The sequence below is a fragment of the Canis lupus genome, chromosome 24 (genome assembly GCF_048164855.1).
Source record: "Canis lupus baileyi chromosome 24, mCanLup2.hap1, whole genome shotgun sequence".
Lineage (NCBI taxonomy): Eukaryota > Metazoa > Chordata > Mammalia > Carnivora > Canidae > Canis > Canis lupus.
The window spans coordinates 18,728,025-18,755,286 of record NC_132861.1 but is presented as its reverse complement, the minus strand read 5'-3'; the positions used below and the strand labels follow the sequence as shown (position 1 = coordinate 18,755,286).

The window sequence follows — 27,262 nt, the reverse complement described above, 5'->3', positions numbered from 1 at the left end:
GGTACATCATGGGAAGAATTGGTCCTGCAGCTGACTTTGGAGACAAATAAAGGGCCACAATCCAAGGAATGTAGTGGCCTCTAGAAGCTTCGCAAAGCCCTGGATTCACAGCTAGCCGAAAAACCCAGGAACCTCAGTCCTATAACCACAAAGACCTGAACTCTATTAACAACCCAAATGGACAGGAAATATGCTCTCCTAAAATCTTTGAAAAAAAAAAAAAAAAAAGGCGGAGGGGATCCCTGGGTGGCTCAGCGGTTTCGCATCTGCCTTTGACCCAGGGCCTGATCCTGGAGTCCCGGGATCGAGTCCCGTGTCGGGCTCCCAGCATGGAGCCTGCTTCTCCCTCTGCCTGTGTCTCTGCCTCTCTCTCTCTCTCTCTATGTCTATCATAAATAAATAAAAATAAATCTTTGAAAAAAAGAAAAAGAAAAAGAAAAGGGCTCTCCTGCCTAGAGTCTCCAGAAAAGAAGTCAACGCTGACGACGTCTTGGAGTTAGGCATGGAGATCCATGTTGGACTTCTGGCCTTCAGAACTGTACGAGAAGACATTTTTGTTGCGTTAAGCCACTGTTTGTGGAATTTGTTGTGGCAGCATTAGGAGACTGCTATACCCTCCTTCGTGGGGTTTCTTCTTCGTTAGACACTTCCTTTTTTTTTTTTTTTAAGATGCATTTCCTATTTATTTATTTATTTATTTACTTACTTATGATAGTCACACACACACAGAGAGAGAGGCAGAGACACAGGCAGAGGGAGAAGCAGGCTCCATGCACCGGGAGCCCGACGTGGGACTCGATCCCGGGTCTCCAGGATCGCACCCTGGGCCAAAGGCAGGCGCCAAACCGCTGCGCCACCCAGGGATCCCCCCTCCCCTTTTTTTTTAAAGATTTTATTTATTCATGAGAGACACACATAGAGTCAGATACATAGGCAGAGGGAGAGAAAGAAGGAGGCTTCCTGCAGGGAGCCCAAAGTGGGACTCTATCCCAGGACTCCAGGATCATGCCCAGAGCCAAAGGCAGACACTCAACCACTGAGCCATCCAGGCATCCCCATTAGACACTTCCTAATTCACTGTCTCCAAGAAGCTGTCCTTGACCATCTAAGTCAGAAATAACCACTATCCTTTCTTTGGAATTCCCAGCAGCGGTGGGTGGGACTTCTCTCCTAGTGAGAAATGGTCTGGTATGTTGGTTATATGCAGACTCGTCCTAAATCTCATTAGACTTCTAGCTCCTTCAGGTGAGTAAATGTTCAGGATATAGGTGCATACAGTAGTTGCCACAGTATTTAGCCCCTTGTCTAATACATAGTACCTGCTCAACAATTTTTTTCTTTTTTTTTATGTAATAAATGAACAAATGGAAATCCCTATAAAGATGGCAGAAGCAAAATAACCATAGTAAAGTGTACCCTTTCTCTTCTTTTTTCCCTCATGGTAGGTATAATTATCTTAACTCTGAAATTAGAAGCCATTCCTTTACTATCATGGGTGGCCAAACTATTTGAATATTTACTGGCCAGTTTGGGTGGCCAAACTATTTGAATATTTACTGGCCAGTTTGGGTGGCCAAACTACTTGAATATTTACTGTTAACAGAAAATATTATTCCTGTCACATAATTAATTTAAATTAGCTATATTTCATGCCTTTCCTCAGAAGCAGACCTTGGAACTTAAGGGAACTGATAATAAATAAGAATGGATAAAGAGACATGTTTACCTGTAAATGGCTGGTGACAACCAAGGTATTATTTTTTTATTATTGCTGATAATAATCAGTTACATTCGTGCTAAACAGGATTTGGTTTACTTATGAAGGACTAAGTCTGTATTTTAATGTTTCTTTTCCAGGGTGGAATTATGAGGGAGGGAAGAGTACAATAGTGAATATAAATTATATTTGGACCTAAAAAGAGAGAGAAGTGTTAAAAAAAATTCTCCCAGATCAATACGTTCAAGCCCATCTATACCAAACAAATACCATGATGATACTAGTAAGACAGAACATTATATACTACTAAAAATCCCAAGACATGAAGCTCTGGTATTCAAATAATCACTGTAAAAGCATAAAGCAAGATTCAGATATTAGAGACGACTGTCCCTTGACAATGGATGCATGAATTTCACAGATCCCAGAACTAGAAATCTAAAAAGTCAGGAGAAAAAGAAAATATTTTCTGAACAGTTGGAGCTACACTAAAAAATCACAACTCAGAGCTGAACTAACAGTTTAATTTTCCATTGAGATCAGAATGATAGATTTTGTTTTGACCAGGCTCTTGCTGGTTTTTAAGCTTCCGCAATAGCCCCCAGAATGCCTTTATTTAGTAGATATATACTATATAGTTTCCAAAATGAAAATGAGTTGAAGATCTCTGTAGCAGACATGCAAATACTCAAATACTGAACATAGTTAGCTACAGAAATCTAGAGAAATTTTAGATAAAAACTGGCTAGGACGGAGAAGAAGTGGCAGGAAAACAGAGGGAGAAGCCAAGAAGTACAACTGGAGCAGAAGAACAGAGGAAAACCCACCCAGGAAACAAGGCAGGTAGACAGAGGGGAGGGCTGAGCTCCCAGCAGGAAAATAATCAAGGAGCATTGATGCTCCCTTGACCGACAGGGCTGCTGGATTGTGGTTGCCCACCCTATTACCGTAGAATTGTTCTTGGCAGATTTCTCAGTTTTCCTCTCCAGATTAAGTTTTAATTACTAAGTGTGCTAGAAATACTGTAGGATCACACAGATGCCTGAGCACAAGTCCTTTTTATTAGTAGAGCCTAAAAGGAGGCCAAAAGGAAAAGAGGAGGTTCTTTGAAGTCCTCATGGAAGGTAACCAGTGCTGTATTACCATGTCCCCAGGACAGTGCTGGTCACAGGTGTGGGTGCCTTAGGAACTCATGTCTGAGTCCATTCTGATGCTGCATTTCCTCTGAGTATTTTATTTATTTATTTATTTATTTATTTATTTATTTATTTATTTATTTATTTATTTATTTATGATAGGCACACAGTGAGAGAGAGAGAGGCAGAGACACAGGCAGAGGGAGAAGCAGGCTCCATGCACCGGGAGCTCGACGTGGGATTCGATCCCGGGTCTCCAGGATCGCGCCCTGGGCCAAAGGCAGGCGCCAAACCGCTGTGCCACCCAGGGATCCCCATTTTATTTTAATTTTTTAAAAAGATTTTATTTATTTATTCATGAGAGACACATACAGAGAGAGGCAGAGACATAGGCAGAGGGAGAAGCAGGCTCCCTGCAGGGAACCCAATGCAGGACTTAATCCCAGGACCCCATCCCAGGACCCTGGGATCACAACCTGAGCCAAAGGCAGACTCTCAACCACTGAGCCACCCAGGCGCCACTGAGTATTTGTATTTTAAAAGGAACTCAGGAGATGTAAAGCCCTTAAGACTCAAAGAACTGAATCTCTTTAGGTTGAATATCAAGAATTAGAAATACTTTGTCATTCATTCACTTATCACATGTATGTTGAATTCCAGGCACAGTGCCGGGCATTGAGATCATTATGGTAAGCAAACTCAGGCAGGACCCTGTCATCATAGAACTTATCACTCTGAGAAGGAGTGGTAAATTAATAAATTAATCATCATAAACACAAATGCATGATTAGAAACAATATTAAATATAACCATATAACCTAATTCCTCTAACCTGCTGGGCACAGGAGGCAGTCAGGCCTGCCCTTCCTGAAGGAATGAATGACATCTAAGAGCTTAAGGGGAAGGGGAAGGTAAGCTGGCAAACTGTAGGGATGGGGTGGGAGCAGCATCCCAGGCCTGGGAACTTGAGGATTTCTATAAAGGATGGGAGAGGAGGGGTAGGGTGGGGTGGAGTGACTAGTGCTGTGCTAACGAGTATCCTGTGAAAACTATAGCCAGTCTACTCTTGCTGGAAAGACCATTTTTTTAACCAAATGAACCTCTTCGTGGTGATGCTGATAGGAGTGATTTTGGGACACAAAGTTTATTTGGAGGGGCTGAAGGGGATATTGGTGACCTAAGTCCCTCTCATGTCCCCTTTCAGCCTTACCACCAGCCAGAGGGAACTGTCAGCACAATCTTCCTATCAGGTCCACAAAAGCATTTTAATTTTAACATCTTTTAAAATCAGAAGAAAAATGTGAATGTAATATCAACTATCAATTATATTTATCTTTATATAAAGTCATAAGTATCATTTTAATTTTTTATGAAGGAAGGAGCCCATGAGGGCAGTAGTCACCCCACAGCCATGGGAAGTGCCTGTAACAGGAAGGCACAAGGAGGGAGCTGAAAGGAAAGGTCTGGAGGACAGGCAGGGCCAGACATCTGGAAAGGTAAGGATGTGGGACTTTATCGACCTCAGAGCAATGGGCAGCCACTGAGAAGGTCTAAGCTGAGGACTGACGTGATTGTAGAAAGATCACTCTGGATACATGTGGAGAGCAGATGGTGGAGCTGCTTGGGTGGAGTTTAAACAGCCACCAGCCTCACAGAGGTGAGGGACAATGGTGCTTCCTCAGAGCAGGGAGATAGGGGTTTGCTGAGGCTGCCTAACAAAGTACCACTAACTGGGGGCTTAAACAACAGGAATGTATTGTCTCATGGTCAGGGACGGTAGAAATCTGATATCCAGATGTCAACAGAGTTGGTTCCTAGTGAGGCTTGTCAGGGAGAATCTGTTCCAGGCCTCTCCACAAGCTCCTGTAGCTTTAGGCCTTCCTTGGCTTGTTGGTGGTCATTTTCTCCCTGTGTCTTCACTTAGTTTTCCTCTGTATGTGTCTGTGTTCAAATTTCCCCTTTTTATAAGGACATATAATCATACTGGCTTAGGGCCCAGCCTGACCACTTCATTTCAACTTGATTGCTGGTACAAAGACTCTATTTCTGAATAAGGCCATATACTGAAGGTACTGGGGATTAGGACCACAACATACGAATTTTGGAGGGACACACCTCAACTAATAACAAAGAGTCAGCAAACTATGGCCCATAGGCCAAATCTAATCCACTACCTTTTTTTATGTGGCCATTTAGCTAAGAATGGTGTTTATATATATATATATATATAAACATATAACATATAAACATATATATATATAATTTTTTAAATTTTTATTTATTTATTCATGAGAAACACACAGAGAGGCAGAGACATGGGCAGAGGGAGAAGCAGGTTCCCTGCGGGGAGCCCTATGTGGGACTTGATCCCAGACCCCAGGATCATGCCCTGAGCCAAAGGCAAATACTCAACCACTGAGCTACCCAGGTGCCCTGGTGTTTATATTTTTAAATAGGGGGGAAAGTCAGAAAAATATTCATTCATGAATATTTTATGAATCTCTATTTCAGTGTCCATGAATAAAGCTTTATTGGAACACAACCACACTCATTCATTCATGTATCAAATGTAGCTGCCTTTGCACTACAGTAGAGTTGAGTAGTTATGACAGACACCATATGGCTTGTAAAGCCAAAACATTTGCTACCTGGCTTATTACAGGAAAAGGTTGCCAACGTTCACTCCAGAGCTACAGCAGTGGGCCTAGAAAAACTGGGTGGGTAAGGGAGCTGTTGAGGGGGCAAGATTGATAAAATTTGGTATTGGGTTATATAGGGGTTGACAAAGAGGGAGACATCAGGGACTCCTGCTTTTCTGGTGCCTCCTCCAGATATTGCCACAGAGCTCAGGATATGCAAACACCTCCACAGACCAAGAAGGGAAGTAAAATGACCCTATGTTTGGACCCCTGGAAGAAGTAAAGAACACTGGGGCCTTTGGGGGGGATGCATACCTCACCTAAAAGTTCACAAAGTCAATTTTTGTGACTACATAATGCTGGTGAAACAGAATGCATCTGAAAACCAAATGCAGGTTGACACTGGTTCATAACTCCCATTTGACTTCTAAGGCTGATGAGCAGAGTCCAATTGGGCTTATGGGGTAAAAGGAGGAGCCTCACAACTGTTAAATCCGAGTTGTCTGTCTACCTTGGGGCCTAACCAACACCACATGCACCCCACCTTTTTTCTCTCCTGAAGGCCCTCAGCATTTAGCCGTGGAGCTCCTTTTCACCATCCCCACTGAGCTCCTTTGTTCCCTGGGGCCCACCTCCCCCCCCACCTTCAAATTTGATTCAGCCTTCCTGCACCCTGGCCTGTGTGAAGCCAAGGGAGATAGGGCCAAATTCACCTCTGCCTCAGAAGGGCTCTCCTCTAGTAGGGGAGACAAAAATGGAGGCTGGTTCATCTCTGGTGAGATGAGCACAACAGACAGGTGCAAATGTGTGAGGAAGACTGGAAGTGAGGACCAAGGCAACAAGAAGACTCTGAACAAAGGCCCAGACAGCTGGACCAGGACACCATTCAAAGGTAAGTGGGTTATTCCCAACACTTCCTCCTGCCTTTTAGCACTACCCACCCATTTGAGATGGGATCCAGGCTGGACTCTGACAGACTCTCTGGGGGAACTGATGCCCATGTGCAGCTCTGCCACACCTGGGATACTCCACCAACCAAGGGCTGCTCCCAGGCTTCTCTCTGAGTCTTGCCTCCTGGCTGCACTTCTGAAGTTCCTGGAAAAGAAAGGTATGAATGAGCTACTGAGTGAAGAGGGGAAGGAAGGACAGACCTTCCCCTGCTACTGTCAACTGCACTATGACAGGGATTAGTTTAGTCTTTGTTCACCCTCAGCACCTAGAACAAGACTGATACATAGGAGGTGATCCATAAACGTGACAGAACTATTGAAAGTAACTACTTTCCAATGGTGTTATTTCAGGCGCCCAGAAATGCCACGTGTATGTTGCATGTCTATTTATTTTCCAAATGATTTTGATCCTTAGTACTTTTTTCCCACTTGTTGCTCTGAAAGCTTCCATCACTCTGATTTAAAAGAGTTCCCCAACCTGCCACCTTCTCCACAAAACCTTTCCTGATCCTGGATTGCAAGCATATAACCTCTCATGCACACAGCTGAGTGTGCTGGAAAGACCCAATCTTTGAAGTCAGCATATCTGGTTAGTTGTGAGATCTTGACCAATTTCATCAAAACTTTTCAGAGCCTTGGTTTTCTCATTTATAAAGCAGAGATTCATATCCGTCTCATGGTGTCATAGGATCAAATAACACAATGTATGTGAAGTCCCTGGCATATGGTAGGTGGTTGTCGAATAAATAAACTTTTTATCCAAGGAAAAATTTTGAAGAGCTGGAGCTCACCAAATTTCAAAGGAGTGAAAAGAACATCCTAGAAGGGAGGATAAAGCCAATAATCTTTCTGAGAGTTTTCAGCCTAATGAATCAAATTATTAACATCAAATTTAGGGAGGGAAATGTATTTCTACAGAAGGTAATAGCACCATATGCTACCAATTATAGCTCATAGCTGTGCTTTCTTAGGAATCATGAACAGAAAATCTAAAAAAGGCATTTATAATGATTCTTAAGTAAGGTACAATTGTGACCAACATCCCATAGATATTGAATTTTTAAAATAAAACTATTTGTCTATATTAAACTTTACGTGCTGTACATGCTGGAAAAAAAAAGTCAAAGAATTTGGGGACTTTGAATGGAATTTCCCTAACCTTAGGGAGGGACGCCACAACTCGAATATCATAACTGCCAGCTGTGGAATTAATTTTAAGCCATTTTAAGGCCTGACAAGTATTTTGTTTTGCAAGAGTAGAGCAATATGTTATGGTAGATCTCTGAAACTTGGGGTTCTGATTCAGGGATAACCCTAGTTTTCCTATAGTGCTGTTATACAAAGAGAAGAAACATAGGGTTTACAGTCTAGACTGCAAATATAAAGATGATTTTGAACTTGTTGATATCCCATAGTCTTATGTCACTTCATCTTCTTTTTGAAGGTTTGTTTTTATGTTAACAAAATTAGCTGAAGTGATCAAAGTCAAACCCTATCCTTTGTTAACACATGCACACATACACGCACACACACACACACACACACTGACCCCCACCTCAGCTGGAAACAGGAGATCAGACATTCTGTTCACCACGTCACATTCCGTGAGGCCACACCCTGTTGGGTCAGTTCACACGCCCAGCAGAGTGTGTCACTGAAAAACTCTGAATGTCAGGAAATTGAGACTATGGGTAAAGAGAGATGGTCAAATGATTTCAATTCCTTCCTCAAGAGAAGCAATTCCTGACACCATGAGGAATGCTTAGAGGAATTTGCTCTTTCACTTCCAGGTTCTCCTATCTAGTGGGCATTATCTCAAACACCAAATGGGCTGACTGAGGACAAACATCAGTATGAGGGACTCAGCCCTAAAAATCCCCTGGCACTCCTGGACGTTAATTTGAGATATGGTCATTACATGTAAGTTCTACAAAAAAAGCACAACTGGCAAGACGTGGATGTATGGGGTTTCATTTGTGTGCAAAACAAGTACTTCTATGCTCAGCTGCAAATGAATTTCATATTTGCAGTTGCCTCCATTGCTTCACTGCTAAATGCTACATACCAATCTGGAGGGCATGTTACAATATTCTTTCAAATGCCTGGGATCCCATAATAGCGTAATGTTTAGTTTCTGTAGGTGTGCTATTTAGTAAAGTTAGATGGGACTGGATGTTAGCCAAGAGCATCCATTGAGCACTTCTGTGCCAAGGACTGTGAAGAGAAAGAACAGAAAAGACTGATGGAGAGAGCCCCACATACAAGAGAAATAAAGACAGCGTGCTTTTTATGCTGCAACAGAGCAATAAGAAGTTCAAAATAATATACTAACAAAGAAGGGCTTGAGTGCTCAGAGGGTATCAAACCAAAATTCAGGGCTCAGTTGGAATCTGAAGTTCAGATGACTGCAGCTATGGAAAACAACAAACGAGGTAAAGAAGGGACAGCTCAGGGCGCAGCCTTATGGTCTAAACACAGGTCTGGGCTTGGAAACATAATTTTTAAATAGCATCCAAAAATGAGGCTCAGAGAGCTATGATTTCACCTTCAAACTCTAGAAGGCAGAATTAAATATTTTTTCTTGTTGTATTTTAAAATCTATCTACTTGTATTGAACTAAGTTATTCTCATGAGAAAAACAAAAACAAAAAAAATGGCTTTTGTGACTTTACACAGTTATGGTTTAAAGGTAGTTTATTCTTAAACTTGTGGTACTTGATAGTGATGAGACAAAAGGTATGGACAAGTGGAATATTTAAAAACGGGTTCCACCATGTATGCTTGGTCTCACAATCCCCCATTTTTTGTGGAAGCAGACTAATTGAGTGACAAATTAATGGAATTTGACATTCTCAAGCAACCAAAATATTCACTAAGTCAACATAAAAATGACACTGCCGAATCACAGGTTTTTGTGAAAGTAAAGAGGCATCTTTCATCATGGATTCTTGAACACAGACCTGAGTTTGGTAAAGCACCACGGTGGTGAAAACCTGGAGAGGATCCTGGGCCAGGATAAAGGAAGCTCTGTTCATTTGTAATTCACAGACCAGAATGGAAACCCTCAAGCAATATTGTCTATAGGGATAGTCTGGAGAGCTTGTTAAAAAAAGTATACTCCTTACCTAGAGATTCTGAGTCCAAAAATCAGTTCAAAGTGCTGACTCCAGGCATGTTCATTTTGTTTTTTATTATGGAAATATATTTAATAAAAGGATTATATACTTAATAATATGTCTAGAATATATGAAGAACTCTAGTAACTCAAAAATCAAGAGACAATCCAACTAAAACAGAAGCAAAGGATACAGATAGATATGTGCCCCCCCCAAATATATACGAATAGCTAGGAAGCACATGAAAAGATGCTCAACATCATTAGTCATTAGGGAAATGTAAATCAAAACCATAATGAGATACTAATTCCCACTCACTAGAATAACGATAATAAAAAAAGACATAATAAATGTTGGCTAGGGTGCAGACTCCTCAAACATTGCTGGCGAGAATGTAAGATGGTGTAGTCACAGTGGAAAGCAGTTAGATAGTTCTTCATTTTTTTTTTTTAACACTTCTTTTTTTTTTTTTATTATTTATTTATGATAGGCACACAGTGAGAGAGAGAGGCAGAGACACAGGCAGAGGGAGAAGCAGGCTCCATGCACCGGGAGCCCGACGTGGGATTCGATCCCGGGTCTCCAGGATCGCGCCCTGGGCCAAAGGCAGGCGCCAAACCGCTGCGCCACCCAGGGATCCCTTAGATAGTTCTTCAAAACATTATAGTTGTTACTGGGATCCAGCAACTACACTTCTAGGTATATCCCTAAGAGAAGTAGAAACAATGTTTATGTTAAACCTTGTACATAGAGCACCTAGGTGGCTCAGTTGGTTGAGTCTCCAATTTTGGTTTCTGCTCAGATCATGATCTCATGGATAGTGGGATTGAGCCCCACATATGGCTCCCTGCTCAGCAGGAAGTCTGCTTGAAATGCTGTCCCTCTGCCCCTCCCCTCTCAACTAAATCAATAAATCTTTTAAAAAATTTGTATATAAATGTTCACAGAAGCATTATTCATAATAGCCAAAAAGTGGAAACAGCCCAGATGAAGGGATAAACCAAAGGTAATACATCCATTTAATGGAATATTGACCACAACAAGGAACGAATGCAGTACTTTACATATTATCACCTGGATAAACCTGGAAAATAAGCCAGTCATAAAAGTCTATATATTGTATGATCAATTGATATGAAATGCTTGTAATAGGCAAATCCATAAGGGACAGATTACTGGTTGTTAGGAAACAAGAGGAAGAAGGGAAAGATGAGTGACAGCTAATGAATATGGGGTTTCTTTTTGGGGTGATGAAAGCATTCTGGAATTAGATAATGATGATCGTTGCACAACCGTGTGAAAATGCTAAAACCACTGAATTCTACCCTATAAAATGGCAAATTTTTTAAAAAGATTTTATTATTTATTCATGAGAGACACAGAGAGAGAGAGAGACCGGCAGAGACACAGGCAGAGGGAGAAGCAGTTTCCATGCAGGAAGCCTGATGTGGCACTTGAACCCGGGTCTCCAGGATCACGCCCTGGGCTAACGGCGGCACTAAACCACTGAGCCACCCGGGCTGCCCTAAAATGGCAAATTTTGTTGTGTGTGAATTATGCCTCAATTAAGAGAAAATATAACCATGATAGGATTTTCACACATAAGTTAACGATAATCCCTTAAAATCACCAAATAGGATCATTGATCAAATTTCTAATTTTCTCTTTAAGAATATGTTTTTTGCCTTCTGTTTGAATTAGGATTACAGTAAAGTCTATATATTGCAGTAGACTAATATGCCTCAGTCTCTTTTAAGCCACCCCCTCTTTTTCTTTTTTTCTTCTTTTCCCACTTGCAATATATTTCCTGAAGAAACCAGATTTTTTTTTAAAGATTTTATTTATTTATTCATGAGAGACACAGAGAGAGAGAGAGGCACAGACACAGGCAGAGGGAGAAGCAGGCTCCATGCGGGGAGCCTGGCGGGCAACGTGATCCCAGGTCTCCAGGATCACACCCTGGACTGAAAGTGGCACTAAACCACTGAGCCACCCGGGCTGCCCAGAAACCAGATTAGATGTCTTTCAGAGCCTTCCGCCATCTAGGTTTCACTGCTTGCATTCCTGGTACCCTTTAACCTTTTCCTATATTCTTTTTACGTTATGTAAATTGGGTGTGACCAAGCTGCTTGATCAGATTCAGATTTGATATTTTGGCAAGATGAATGTAATATACTCCCATAGTTAGGTGCCTAGTATCAACCTAGTGTGGTTGTTTCTCCTGTGTTGTATTAGGAAATGTTGATGCTCAGTACCTAATCCATTACTGCATTAGGGGTGCACAGTGGGGCTATTTTTTTTAAGATTTTATTTATTTATCCATGATAGACACACACACACAGAGAGAGAGAGAGAGAGAGAGGCAGAGACACAAGCAGGCCCCATGCAGGGAGCCCGATGTGGGACTCAATCCCAGGTCTCCAGGATCACGCCCCGGGCCAAAGGCGGCGCCAAACCACTGAGCCACCCGGGCTGCCCTGGAATTCTTTATAAAGAGAAACCTTCTAGCAACAACTATTTGGTTCTCCTGAGGTTAGGTTCTAATAAGAGAGGGAGAATAAATGTTTGATTTTCCCCTTTATTTTGTCAGCTGTTCCTCTAGCATTCTGTGAAAGTAACCCAGGAGTGTTTGGTTTGCTTTTGGCATCATTTGAACATATCAGGATATGTTTTGATCCATTGACATGTTTATTCTCACACTGCTCCATTTCAACCAGTGCATGCTGATTCACTTTACCTCCCAAGTCATTTTGAATGGCTTCTTTCCTTTCCTGTATGACAAGATGTTCTGGGCTCACCTTGCGTATTCAGGAAAGTTCCTTTTTTTTTTTTTTTTTAAGATTTTATTCATTCATGAGAGAGAGAGAGAGAGAGAGAGAGAGGCAGAGACACAGGCAGAGGGAGAAGCAGGCTCCCTGTGGGGAGCCTGATGTGGGACTTGATCCCGAGACACCAGGATCCCACCCTGGGCGGAAGGCAGATGCTCAACCACTGAGCCACCCAGGAGTCCCATAGGAAAGTTCCTTTTAAACAAGTTTTCTCAGTGGTTCTCTTAAGGGAGGTCTAAGGACCACAATCTAAAATACACAGACCTTGTAGCTGGGTGGCTCAGTTGGTTAAGCTCTTGATTTCAGCGAGGGTCATGATCTCAGGGTTGTGAGATCGAGCCCTGTGCTGGGCTCTGCAGTGGGCATGGAGCCTGCTTAAGATTTCCTCTCTCCCTCTCCCTCGGGCCCTCCCTGCCCTCTCCCTTTCCCTCAAATAAATGAATGAATGAATAAACAAAGAAATACACTGACCTAAGTAGTTTGTCCAGCTTCAGCCCATGTTACTTATTCTTAACAAGATCATTTATGTTTTATCTAATGACATCTTTGTCTGGACTAATTAAAGGGGGTCATGTTAGTAGTGGATGTTAGTGTTAGTGGTGTCAGTGGCTACCATAGAATTATAGGGATGAGAGTTCTTTTTTTTTTTAATTTTATTTATTTATTCATAGAGACACAGCTAGAGAGAGAGGCAGAGACACAGGCAGAGGGAGAAGCAGGCACCATGTAGGGAGCCCGGCGTGGGACTCGATCCCAGGTCTCCAGGATCACGCCCTGGGCTGCAGGCGGCGCTAAACCGCTGCGCCACCGGGACTGCCCAGGATGAAAGTTCTTATATATCTCTTTTTCTGGGGAGAAATAAATCCAAACTGGGCATCAGCAACCCACCACACCTATGCCAAAGGAGATGGCATAAGAAATGATGATGGTGTTGACTATGTAACAGTAACAGGTACCTGTTATTCTGTGCTTGCTACGTGCCCATGGCTATGCGAAGGGCTTTACAAATGCTGTCTCCCTCTAACCTTCACACTGGCCCTCTCACATCATCCCATTTTGCAGACAAGGAAACTGAACCTGTTCCTCTGCAGTCTTTTTTGGCCTCTTTGCAGGCACGCGTCCCAGAGCAGCCTTTAGTCCCTTCAAGGCTGAGGTGGGATGGGTCATCGACAGTGCTCCCAGCTGCGCTGGAACCTCTAGCCCCAAGATTAGGCTGACCTTGGTGTTAGAAAGAGATGCTTGATATCAAAAGAGTTTGAAGTGAAGACCCTGTGAGGTCATTATATTGGGAGGGGAGCTTTTTTTTTTTAATTTCAGTGTCGTTAACTTACAGTGTTAGACTAGTTTCAGGTGTACGATATAGTGATTCAACAATTCTGTACATCACCTGGTGCTCATCATGACAAGTGTGCTCTTTAATCCTCATCACTGATTTTCCCCCATCCCCTCTGGTAACTATAAGTTTATACTCTATAATTAAAAGTCTGGTTTTCAGTTTGTCTCTTTTTTATTTTGTTCATATGCTTTGTTTCTTTTTTAAGATTTTATTTATTTATTTGAGAGAGAGAAAGGAGGAGCAGAGGGGGAGGGAGAGGGACTCCACACTGAGTACAGAGCCATGGCAGGACTCAATCCCAGTACCCCAAGGTCATGACCTGAGCCGAAATCAAGAGCCTGATTCTCAGCTGACTGAGCCAACCAGACACCCCCATATATTTTGTTTCTTAAATTCCACATATGAATGAAATCATGTGGTATTTATTTTTCTCTGACTGACTTATTTTGCTTAGCATTATACTCTACTTCTATCCATGGTGTTACAAATGGCAAGATTTCATTCTTTTTAATGACTGAATAATATTCCTCTATCTATCTATCATCTATCTATCTATCTCTGTATCTCTATCTATCTTCCCTGTTCATTTATCTATCGATGGACACTTGGGTTGCTTCCATATCCTGGCTATTGTAAATAATGCTACATGTATTGTAAATAATATAGGGGTGCATACATCTTTTCAAATTAGTGTTTTCAGGGTTTTTGGGGTAAATACCCAGTAGTGAAATTACTGGATCATATAGTAATTCTGTTTTTAATTTTTTGAGGAACCTCCATACTATCTCCCACAGTGGCTGCACTAATTTGCATTCCTACCAACAATGTACAAGGGTTCCTTTTTCTCCACATTCTCACTAACACTTGTTTCCTGTATTTTTTTTTTATATTTATTTGATTTTAGAAAGAGAGAGAGCAGAGTGATGGAGGGACAGAGGGAGAGGGAGAAAAAGAATCTCGAGGGATCCCTGGGTGGCGCAGCGGTTTGGCGCCTGCCTTTGGCCCAGGGCTCGATCCTGGAGACCCGGGATCGAATCCCACGTCGGGCTCCCGGTGCATGGAGCCTGCTTCTCCCTCTGCCTATGTCTCTGCTTCTCTCTCTCTCTCTGTGCGACTATCATAAATAAATAAAAATTAAAAAAAAAAAAAAAGAATCTCGAGTATAATCCCTTCTGAGAGTGGAGCCTGATGCTGGGCTCAGTCTCATGACCCTGAGATCGTGACCTGAGCCAAAAAAATCAAGAGTTGGACACAACCAACTGAGCCACCCAGGCATCCTTGTTTCTTGTGTTATTGATTTTAGCCATTCTGACGGGTGTGAGGTGATACCTCATTGTGGTATTGATTTGTATTTCCCTGATGATGAGTGATATTGAGCATCTTTTCATGTGTCTGTTGGCCATCTGGATGTCGTCTTTGGAAAAATGTTCATGTCGTCTGCCCATTTTTATTTTTTTTTAAAGACTTTATTTATTTATTCATGAAAGACACACAGAGAGAGGCAGGGACACAGGCAGAGGGAGAAGTGGGCTCCCTGCAAGGAGCCAGATGTGGGACTTGATCCCGGAACTCTAGGATCACACCCTGGGGCCAAAGGCCTGCGCCAAACCGCTGAGCCACCCAGGAATCCCCTCTTCTGCCCATTTTTAAGTTGGATTGTGTGTGTGTGTGTACGTTCAGTTCTTTATATATCTTGGATATGAATGCTTTATTGGACATGTCATTTGCTAACATCTCCTATTCAGTCGGTTATTTTTCAGTTTTGTTGTTTCCTTTGCTGTGCAGAAGTTCTTTATTTTGATGTAGTCCCAATAATTTATTTTTGCTTTTGCTTCCTTTGTCTCAGGAGATATATCTAGAAAAATGTTGCTGCAGCCAATGTCAGAGAGATTACTGCCTGTGTTCTCTTCTAGGATTTTTTAATGGCTTTAAGTATGTAATCCACTTTGAATTTATTTTTGTGTATTGTGAAAGAAAGTGGTCCAGTTTCACTCTTTTGAATGTGTCCAGTTTTCCCAACACCATTTGTTGAAGGGCCTGTCTTTTTGCCATTGATTAATTGACCATATAATTTTATTTTTTTTCCTGGCTCTCTATTCTGTTCTATTGATCTATGTATCTATTTTTGTGCCAGGACTATACTGTTTTCATTACTACAGCTTTATAGTATATCTTGAAATCTGGGTTTGTGATACATGCAGCTTTGTTTTTCTTTTTCAAAATTGCTTTGCTGTTTAGAGCCTCTTGCGGTTCAATACAAATTTTAGGGTAATTTGTTCTAGTTATGTGTTAAAATGCTGTTGGCATTTTGATAGTAATTGCATTAAATGTGTAGAATGCTTTGGGTAGCATAAAATATTTGTTCTAATCTATGAGCATGGAGTATCTTTCCATTCATTTGTGTCCTCTTCAATTTCTTTCATCCATGTTTTATAGTTTTCAGAGTACAGGTCTTTCACCTCCTTGGTTAAGTTTATTCCTAGATATGTAATTATTTTTGGTGCAATTGTAAATGGGATTGTTTTCTTAATTTCACTTTCTGCTACTTCATTATTAGTATATAGAAAGAGATCATCACATTTTAAAACTGAAGTTTATTGGCTCAAATATTCTTCTGCAGTTAGGAAGTGTGGGGAGGTAATTTGAGGCCCAGGTACAACCCTGCTTCCATTTCCTCAGCCTGCATCACAAGAAGAGGAGTCAGAACCTTGGTTTTCTTGAAAGATGACAACTTTCTCTGACATCTGACCGCTACTGAGCAGAGGCACCCCCACAGTTCTTAAAACTCCTTCAGTATCTGTGGTCATTACTGATTTTTACCTGTCCTTTGTAAGCAAGGACATTCATTATAAAAAGCATCTTAGCAAATCAAACTTTGCTAAAACAGCTAAATAGTACTATGATTCAAGTTGACAGTGTCTTTTACCACATATGTACACAGATATTACATTCATGTGGTTGAACTGTGAAATTAAATTAAATATAAAAGACAGGAAAGCAAGGTGCCCTGAGTGACATCAATGAAAGGGGGAAGAAACCCTCCATCTCTACAAAAAGCATTCTAAGAAATAGTGAATGTGGGCTAAAATTATATAGGATGCTCTTAATGAAAATTAAGTCTGTGGGGTGCTGGGGTGGCTCAGTCAGTTAAGCATCCAACTCTTGTTTTCTGCTCAGGTCATGATCTCAGGGTCCTGGGATCAAGCCCTGAGAGCCTGCTTCTCCCTCGCCCTCTTCTTCTGCCTCTCCCCTTGCTCTTGCACTCTCTCTCTCAAATAAATAAATAAATCTTTAAAAAAATCAAATCAAATCAATTCTAAGCTCAGGACATATGGGCAAATGGCAGCCAACTGGCAGAAAGAGCTCAGAGAGCTTAAGGAGTCAGGAAGTACAAGAGGAATATTTTTAAAGTGAAAACATTTTTCTTTTTTGCTTACCTGTATTTTCTGATTTTTCTCTTGGGAGCAAATGTTGTCTCTGTGATCAGAGAACAACAGCAATAAACTTCCCTTTGGAAAAACTGAAAATGACATCCCAAAGCCGAGGCTTCAGGCTGGAGGGGCTGGTGGGGCTGGGTGTGCCTGCAGCCATGTCCAGGTCCCAGAGCCTGGTGACTCAGGCTCAGTACTCTTCATCCTCTACCTTCTTAGCATGTTCAGGGAGTTGAGGTCATCAAAAAATGGGTTGGGGAGGGCAGCCCGGGTGGCTCAGCGGTTTAGCACTGCCTTCGGCCCAGGGTGTGATCCTGGAGACCCGGGATCAAGTCCCACATTGGGCTTCTTGCATGGAGCCTGCTTCTCCCTCTGCCTGTGTCTCTGCCTCTCTTTCTCTCTCTCTCGCTCTGTGTCTCTCTTGAATAAATAAAATCTTAAAAAAAAAAAAAAAGGTTGGGGAACTGGAAACCCACTTGAGCAGGACTCTCTTTGTTTAATGATCAACATTGTGGTTGTGAGTCTTTAAAAATACGGCTGCCAGGCCCTTGCCACAGAGGCCCTGGTTCAGTGGGTCTGGGTGGGACCCAGACATTATTTGGAAACTCCCTAGGTGAGAGTTATTGTTTAATGGGGATGGAGTTTCTGTTGGGGAAGATGAAGAAGTTCTGGAGATGGACAGTGGTTTTTCAATGTACAGTAGCATAATTGCCACTGAATTGTACACCTAAGAGTACTGAATCAGTAAAGGTTATCTTATGTATATTTTACCACAATAAACATTCCCCCCCACACACACACCTCTTGTGATCACTCCCTGCAGCCAGCGTGAGGACCAGGGTTGAGACTTGTGCTCACCACCTGTCAAGCCCCAGGGAAATCGCTTCTAGGATTTTTCTCATCAGATCCTCAGAGCAACCCTATAGGCAGCTACTCTGACCAACTCCATTTCATAGTGAGTTAAAGGAGGCTCAGCGGCTTTAATTGGCCTAAAGTTTCATAGTGAGTCGGCGGCTAAACCGGGTTTCAAAGCCAGATCCAAATCTATGTTTACAATTTACTAAGTGGACTACAATTTCATTGCCATTAAAACCAACCAGAGGGTGTCAATCAGCAGGCACCTTTCATCTCCAGTGACTTTAAGAAAGTTAACAGGGACCTTTCTCCTCTCCTCCTCCTCTTCCTCTTTCTCCTTCTTTTCTCTCTTATTAAACACTCTGTATTCGTCCTGTACTTGGAACAGCTTCCAGTTGAGTTTTACAGCCGGCAAAGAAGAGGCCGTTTATCATGCATTTCTGTACCGTAGGCCAAGGTTGAGCTTCACTGAAAACTATGCAATACATTTGCAATAAATCTACTTTTGTTTTGGTGCCACTGAAAATACCGAGGCTCACAGCAAAAGTGAGGAATTTGAAGATTAGTATTTTTAATAGCAAAGGCTATCACTGTAACAACGAGATACTAGCAAGTCTCCAGGCCCAGATGGGAGGATCTTGGAACATGGAGGGAAGGTACAGAGAGAAACCAAGGCAGATGCCTCCTCTTCTGGTCCTGGTTCTTAAGCAAGTGTTGTTTTCCATCAGCCTGCACTTTGCCATCCCCCCTCCTTCCAGCTCCCTTGAATTCAGAATGATTGTTGAATCTGGCTGGCAGAGCCCTGGGCTTGGGGGCGGTTCCAATTCTTACATGTTTCAGAAATAAATTTCAGTGGAACAGCTATCTCTCAGCCTGGTGAAGCAGGGTTTTTGAAAAAGAATTTTTTTTTAATGAATCTGTTTAATGAATCCTTCCAATCTGGGGAAGCCTATGGATCCCTTCTCAGAATATTTTCTAATGCATGAAATAAAGTACATATGATTACAAAGGAAGCCAATTTTATTGAAATATAATCATTATATATATTACAAAGTAATAGATGTGTTTCTTTACTCATGCATTAGGATCTGATGGCAGATCTAACAACTTCCATAGTTAAGAGGTAGTAATGGGGGCAGCCCCGGTGGCTCAGAGGTTTAGCACCGCCTTCAGCCCAGGGTGTGATCCCTTCGTGGAGCCTGCTTCTCCCTCTGCCTGTGTCTCTGCCTCTCTCTCTCTGGGTGTCTCATGAATAAATAAATAAAATCTAAAAAAAAAAAAAAAAAAAAAAAGAAGTAGTAATGACTGTAAGTGGTATTTCAAGAATAACTGCAATTGTCATGTGATAGGAAAAATCTGTAATTTCTTCTGGAGACAAAGTCACAGGTTCTGCTAATACTATGGAGAATGCTGCCTACATTCATAAAGGAAGGAAATGCTAGATTTCAGTTAGAAATAGAGAAAATAAAGATGTAACTTTTCTTTATCCAGGTTCACAAAACCCTTAGCTCTAGCCACAGATTCTTGGTGATCTCTAAACCTCAGGCTAAGAACTCTGGACTAGTATCCCCTACACGAAGTATCCCCCGCATGGAGCCTGATAAAAGGCTTAACGTGGCATTAAATGTTAGCAGTGATCACAATATACATCACATGATTAGACTCCCTTTTAATGAACCTAACCAAGAATCAAAGAAGGTTTGGAAGCCACACATTTCTGCAATGAATACTTAAAAATGAAATTTTAAAGTACTGGTGGTAAACAGCTACACTTCCAGGAAGCCAACTACATGAATGTTCCTAAATACCATCTGGACATCAAATAATCTGTCTCCTGCTGTTGTAACTGACCTGAGCTAACTTTTTTTTTTAATAATAAATTTATTTTTTTATTGGTGTTCAATTTGCCAACATACAGAATAACACCCATCCTGAGCTAACTTTTTAAAAAATATTTATTTTTTCGTGAGAGACACAGGGAGAGGGAGAGAGAGAAGCAGGCTCCCTGTGGGGAGTTCAATGCAGGGCTTGATCCCAGGACCCCAGGATCACCACCTGAGCCGAAGGCAGATGCTCAACTACTGAGCCACCCAGGTGCCCCTGACCTAAGCTAATTTGATTCCACACAACCCCCCAGCTAATTTTCACAGGTAATGGTAACTGCCAGAGAATTTTGAAGCTACCCTCCCACATCTCCCTATTGGGTTATAATGAAAGCAAATCTCAGACTGAAATCAGATACAAACAGGTACTTAGCAGACAGACATTTATTAGCAAAGCAAGCACAAAGTAGTTCACACCACCAGTTCTGGAAGCTCAAGGAAGTACCAGCTCTCTATCCTTCAGTTGCTCTGCCTGTACCCTCAACACAGCAGATGAAACATTCCGGAGATGTAAAGGCTGGACCCCCTACCATAAGGCCTTCAAACCCCAGGCTCCATCTTAAGGGTATAGGCTGCAGGGCTCCAAATTCTATCTTGCTCTTGTAAGGAGAAACTCTAAATTGTTTTAGCCAATTTTAGAGAGACTCTAAATTGTTTAGCCAGCTTGGTTACCCTTCATTTCCACTCATGCCCATTTTTGGCATTTCTCACTCAAAAAACAAGACACTGTTTAACCAATAAAAATCCATTTTTGATAGCCAGTATGCTTATTAGAAAGGCGTAGGTTGTTGATGGAGACATAGACTGCAGAGGGACTGGCAGCAGCCACCTGTGAAGGATGCTCCTTCCTGGTGAAATGCTAGCTGACCACTCCTGGACTCCCATTCTTCTCTCTGCCCCAACTTTTTATCATGAGAATTTCAAACTCACAGAAAAGAGAAACATTGTACAGTGACCACCAACATACCACTGTCTGGATCAATAGTTCTCAAATTTTAGCATACATCAGAATCACCTCAAAGGCTTGTTAAAACATCCATGGGTGGGCCTCACTCCCATAGTTTCTGATTCAGTGGGTCTGGCCTGAAAGTGTGCATTTCTAACAAGTTCCTAGGTGATGCTGATGCTGCCAGTAGAGCTGGAACTGGTTCTTCTTTTAATATTTCACCATATTTATGTTATCACACATCTATCCACTTATCCATCCAATTTTTTTTTTTCTTAGAGCAGGGAAGAGGGGCAAAGGGAGAGGGAAGAGAGAATCTTAAGCAGACTCCACGCCCAGTCCGGAGCCCAACATGGGGCTCAAACCCACAACCCTGAGATCGTGACCTGAGTTGAAATCAGGAGTTGGACACTTAACTGACTGAGCTACCCAGCACCCCATATCCTTCCAATCTTCTGATTCATTTCAAAGTAGGTTTTAGGGCAGCCTGGGTGGCTCAGCCGGTTTAGCACTGCCTTCAGTCCAGGGCGTGATCCTGGAGGCCCAGAATTGAGTCCCACATCAGGCTCCCTCCATGGAGCCTGCTTCTCCCTCTGCCTGTGTCTCTGCCTCTCTCTCTGTGTCTCTCATGAATGAATGGATAAGATCTTAAAAAAAAAGAAAAGAAAGTAGGTTTCAGAAATCAGTACATGTTTTGATATAAACACTTGAAGATGCATATCAACTAGACTCCAGTATTTTTACATGGACTTTTTTTTTTTTAAGTTCTGTCCAGGGTGGGGCTCAAACTCATGACCCTGGGATTGAGTCGCATGCTCCATCAACTGAGCCAGCCAGGTGCCCCCTCGTGGATTTTTTTTTTAGGTAAAATTTACATATGGTGAAATGTGAACTGTGTAATCTTTTTCTTCCTCAAGTTTATTGAACCAGAATTTACATATAGTAAAATTCACTCTTTATAGTATATAGTTCTATGAGTTTGACAAATACATACAGTTAGGCACCACAATCAAGATGCAGAACATTTAAAAAAAAAAAAAAAGATGCAGAATATTTTCCTTGACATAAAATGTTTCTTCAAGCCCTTATGCGGTAAATACCTTTCTCAGCCTCCAGCCCTTGGCAACCACTGATCTGTTTTCTACCCTCATAGTGTTGCCTTTTCCAGAGTGTCATAGAAATGAAATCACAAAACGTGAGAACTTTTCTGTCTGACACCTTTCACTTAGCACAGTACATTTGAAATTCAACCATGTTATTAGTAATTCCTTTTATTTATTTATTTTTAAAGATTATATTTATTTATTCATGACAGACACAGAGAGACACAGGCAGAGGGAGAAGCAGGCTCCATGCAGGGAGCCCAAAGTGGGACTTGATCCCAGGTCTCCAGGATCCAGCCCTGGGCTGAAGGCGGCGCTAAACCACTGAGCCACCTGGGCTGCCCGATTCCTTTTATTTCTGAGCAGTATTTTACTACCGATAGCATGCTGTTGGCTGGACAATCTTAGAATTAGGTTTGAGGTCGATTGACACACACAATTGCACTGAAGTATTGCTTATTTATTTGACAGAGATAGAAACAGAGAGAAAACAAGCTGGGAGAGTGGTGGAGGGAGAGGGAGAAGCAAGCTTCCCGCAGAGCAGGGAGCCCAATTCAGGGGGTCATGACCTGAGCCACCCAGGGGCCCCTGCACTGAAGTATTTTAAAATAAATTGCAGATATTGCAACACCTGTCTTCATAAGAACATTGTGTGCTGGACGCTGGTTTTTGTAATCTGCACCTCACCTTCCCTGGGCCGTAGTAATATTTTCTACTCTATAATCTATGATTTCCTTAAAGTGACTTCATGAAGTTTGGTGCTCTGTTCCCCCCCTTGATCTTCTCCTAGAAACTCTTAGGATAAAAGGCCCCCGTGATTCCACAGGCTGCCAGCAGTGCTAGGTGCATGAAATTGGGGTTTCCCCCCACCCCCCAGGCCCCCGACATAAGTATAACATTGCCCTGCCTTTAGGCCGACTTTTCCTTCAGACCACCACAATGTTCTTTTTCTTCTGTTTTCTTTAAAGGCTTTCTTTTAAAAAAGCAGCTTTAGGTTCACAGAAAATTGAGAGAAAGGTGCAGAGATTTCCCTTACACCTCCTTTGCTACACAAGCACGGCCTTCCCCACTATCACCATCCCCTACCAGCATGACACATTTGCTACAGTTGATGAACCTACACGGACACATCCTAATCCCCCAAAGTCTATAGCTTACATTACTGTTCACTCCTGGAGTTGTGCGTTCTATGGGTTTGGATAAATGTATAACGACAGGTATCCACCATTCCAGTATTCTACAGAATAGTTTCACTGCCCTAAAAATCTCTGCTTTACCTATTTATTCCCACACCTCCACCAACCCCTGGCAATCCCTGATCATTTTACTGTCTCCAAAGTTTTGCCTTTTCCAAAATGTCATATCATTGGAATCACAGTATGTAGCCTTTTCAGATTGGCTTTTTTTCACTTAGTCGTATGCATTTAAGTTTCCTCCATGGGTTTTCATGGTTGATAGCTCATTTGTTTTTATTTTTTTATTTTTTTTTTTTTTAAATCTTTTTTTTTTTTTTTTTTAACTTTTATTTATTTATGATAGTCACAGAGAGAGAGAGAGAGAGAGGCAGAGACATAGGCAGAGGGAGAAGCAGGCTCCATGCACCGGGAGCCCGATGTGGGATTCGATCCCGGGTCTCCAGGATCGCGCCCTGGGCCAAAGGCAGGCGCCAAACCGCTGCGCCACCCAGGGATCCCTCATTTGTTTTTAGTACTGAATAACATTTTGATGTCTGGATGTATCACAATTTGTCTACCCATTCACCTACCGGGAGACATCTTGGTTGCTTCTGAGTTTTGGCAATTATAAGTAAAACTGGTATAAATATCCATGTTCAGGCTTCTGTGTGGATATAGGTTCTCAACTCCTTTCGGTAAATGACAAGGAACACAGTTGTTGGGCCTAAAAGTAAAAGTATATTTAATTTTTGAGAAACTGCCAAGCTATCATCCAAAGTTGCTGTACCATTTGCATTCCTACAAACAATGAACAAGAGTTCCTGTTGCTTCAAATCTTTGTCAACATTTGGTGTTGTCAGTGTTCTGGATTTTGGCCAATCTGTTAGGTGTGTATCTCATTGTTGTTTTAATTTGCGTTTCTCTGATGACATACGATGTGGAGCATCTTTCCTTATGCTTATTTGCCAACTCTATATCTTCTTTAGTGAGGTGTCTATTAAGGTCTTTGGCCCCCTTTTTAATAGGATTCTTTGTTTTCTTATTGCTGACATTCTTCATTTTAACTTGGGAATTTTAATTCAAGTATTTTTTGAAAATGTCTCTAGAATAGCACTATTCAATAAAAATATAATGCAAATAACATGTGCAGTTAAATATTTTCTAGTCAGCCACATTAGGAAAAGGAAAAAAAGGAAACTAATTTTAATAATATATTTTATTTAACCCAAATTATTATTTTAACATGTCATCAACATTAAAAATTTATGGAGATACTTACCTTCTGTATTTTGTACTAAGTCTTCAAAATTTCGTGTTTTTGGGCAGCCCCAGTGGCGCAGTGGTTTGGTGCTGTCTGCAGCCAGGGGTGTGATCCTGGGGACCCAGGATTGAGTCCCACGTCGGGCTCCCTGCGTGGAGCCTGCTTCTCCCTCTGCCTGTCTCTCTCTCTCCTTCTCTCTCTCTGTGTCTCTATGAATAAATAAATAAAATCTTTAAAAAAATTTTTTGTGTTTTAACTTACAGCACATCTATAATAAAATTCAGACTAGCTACATTTTAAATGTTCAAAAGTCACTATGGTGGCTAGAGGCTACCATATTAGACACTGTAGGTGTAGAAATAACCATTAACCAGGACCCTCATGACTGAGAGGAAAAAATTGAGCTGTGGATAATAATAATAATAGTAATAATATTTTAGAGCAGATTTGGGTTTGCAGAGATTTTCCCAGACATTATCTCATACAGTCCTCATAGCAACCCTGTGAGATAATTATTTTCACCAACATCATTTTGCAATAAGAAAATTAAGGCTCTGAGAGGTCAAAGTGGCTTGCCCAATAGTGCTCAGTGGGTAGGTGAGACAGCCTGGCTCTTCTCCCCTGAGATATCTCATCCCCACACAACCTCCCATTAAGCAGACCTTACAATCTAGGTGTCACAGAGGAACATGAAAGCAAGTGAGGTTACTTCCTCAATTATTCTGGATAATGACACCCCAAGGAAGAATGTTCACATTAAAATGATAAAAGGCCAGTAGCTTTCAAGGTTCAATTCTCATAAGAATTTCCTGGATGAGCTTACTTTATTTTATTTTATTTATTTTTTAAAGATCTTATTTATTTATTCATGAGAGACACAGAGAGAGAGGCAGAGACACAGGCAGAGAGAGAAGCAGGCTCCATTCAGGGAGCCGGATGCAGGACTCGATCCAGGGTCTCCAGGATCATGCCCTAGGCTGAAGGCAGATGCCCAACCACTGAGCCACCCAGGTGTCCCAAATGAGCTTACTTTATTTAAATGAAGGTTCCTGGTCCCCAAATCCTGGCCTTCTTGTTCAGTTAGGCAAGAATCTGCATTTTATCAAGAGCCCCAGGATCCTGATAGAGATAGTCCTATGGCCCATGAGTTTCCCTAAATGGCCTGTGAGAATGTGCAGGATCTTGATATAAGAGTCCTGCTTAAGAATGGAAATTCATTTCAGAGAGTTGTTTGACCTTAGGCAACTCGAGAATCCCAGAGAGGTGATATGTTCACAAAGTGGAATACTAGAATTATGAAACATGCTATTGAAGATTCAACAATATGTTAAGATATTTGTTATATATTGCATAAAAACAGGTTTCTGTAGGATGTGCATATCAATGAAAAATTTTATAGAAAAGAAGATTATCAAATGTTACAGTGTCATGCCTTATATGCATGTATTTATTGTTTTATATTTATATGTAGATGTGTTTCCACATAAAAGGAATGGAAAATACCAAAATATTTGTGGTGCTTATTGCTGCCTGGCAGGTTCATGGACAATTCTTAAGTTTTCTTCTTTCACCTTGATTTTTTCCCTTAATTTTGTGCAATTAACATGTGCTGTGTTTGTAAAAAATAATGAACAATTTAAGGCAATACAACATAAAGAGAGGTCTTGAAAGATAAACCCAATGAGTAGTCATTTCAGCCTATAAATGAGGTTTTAAGGAAAAGATTACATTTGGTAGCTTTTTAAAAAATTCCATGTTTTCTCATTTGGTGTATAAGGGAATACCATTCATGCTCCATATACTTATGTAATTACCCTAATATTGGAAACGTTAGCTATCAGATCCTCTTCTAGGCTGGGATCTCCTTAAAGGAGTTTCTGTCCACTAGGCACCAACAAGGCGCCAGGCACTTCATATCTTGAGGCCATGGAACCTGAGATGAACATCAGGGTCTGCCACTCTCGAGTTGCAGGGACCAGAGCAGGGCAGGGAACTGCCTCCAGTTCATGTGACATCAAAGCCCAGGGGTGCACCCGAGGGCTCTGAGCAGATCAGAAATCTAGGAGCACTTATTGGGATGCTGGGTAGCTCAGTGGCTGAGTGTCTGCCTTTGACTCAGTGTGTGGTCTCGGGGTCCCAGGATCAAGTCTCCCGTCGGGCTCCCTGGGAGGAGCCTACTTCTCCCTCTGCCAATGTCTCTGCCTCGCTCTCTGTGTCTCTCATGAATAAATAAATAAAATCTTAAAAAAATAATAAATAAAAATAAAACAGCACTTGTTGGTTTGATAAATAACTTGATCTGCACCCAACCCAAGCCTTTTCTCTGTGGAAGATGTTTAGCGTTAATGTGCATAGACTGATAATTTTAAGGGAAGCATCTGAGTATATGAATGTATTTACACATTTATATTTTTATATTTAAAATACATATATTTTCAGGCTCCTGGGTGATTCAAGTCGGTTAAGCCCCTGCCTTTGTTTCAAGCACTAGATCCCCGAGTCCTGGGATTTAGCCCCACGTCTGACTCCCTACTCAGTAAGGAGCCTGCTTCTCCCTTTCCTCTGACCTTCCTCCTGCTTGTGCTCTCTCTCTCTCTCTCTCTCACGCTCATAAATAAATACATAAATACATAAATAAATAAATCTCTTTTTAAAAGAACCTAATAAAATAAGATACATATATTTTCTAGAAAGTGAAAGCATCTTTTAAAGACACCTCCAAAGAAGTACGCTAGAACAACACGTCTGGCTTTGGCAAGCGGCAAGACAGCCTTCCGTGGGGCAGGCTTTCCTTTGCTGGGGGTCCTATCCGGCTGCCTCACTGGGTGGTTCCAGTTAGACTGGGAAGACTGCAGTAGGGCTGGATTTGAGTCTGGCTTGTACAGT

At 41.7% G+C, this 27,262-nt stretch overlaps 1 long non-coding RNA gene across 1 annotated transcript in view; it reads right to left on the bottom strand.

Moving 5' to 3' along the window:
• Positions 1–24,572, bottom strand: part of LOC140616439 (uncharacterized) — a 30,854-nt gene extending 6,282 nt beyond the window's left edge. The window contains exons 1-3 of the long non-coding RNA XR_012016925.1: positions 24,395–24,572; positions 23,706–23,839; positions 6,434–6,587 (exon numbers count right to left, since the gene is read on the bottom strand). This is a non-coding gene — a long non-coding RNA (uncharacterized lncRNA). The remainder of the gene's footprint in view (positions 1–6,433; positions 6,588–23,705; positions 23,840–24,394) is intronic.
• Between the last annotated feature and the right edge of the window lie 2,690 nt (positions 24,573–27,262).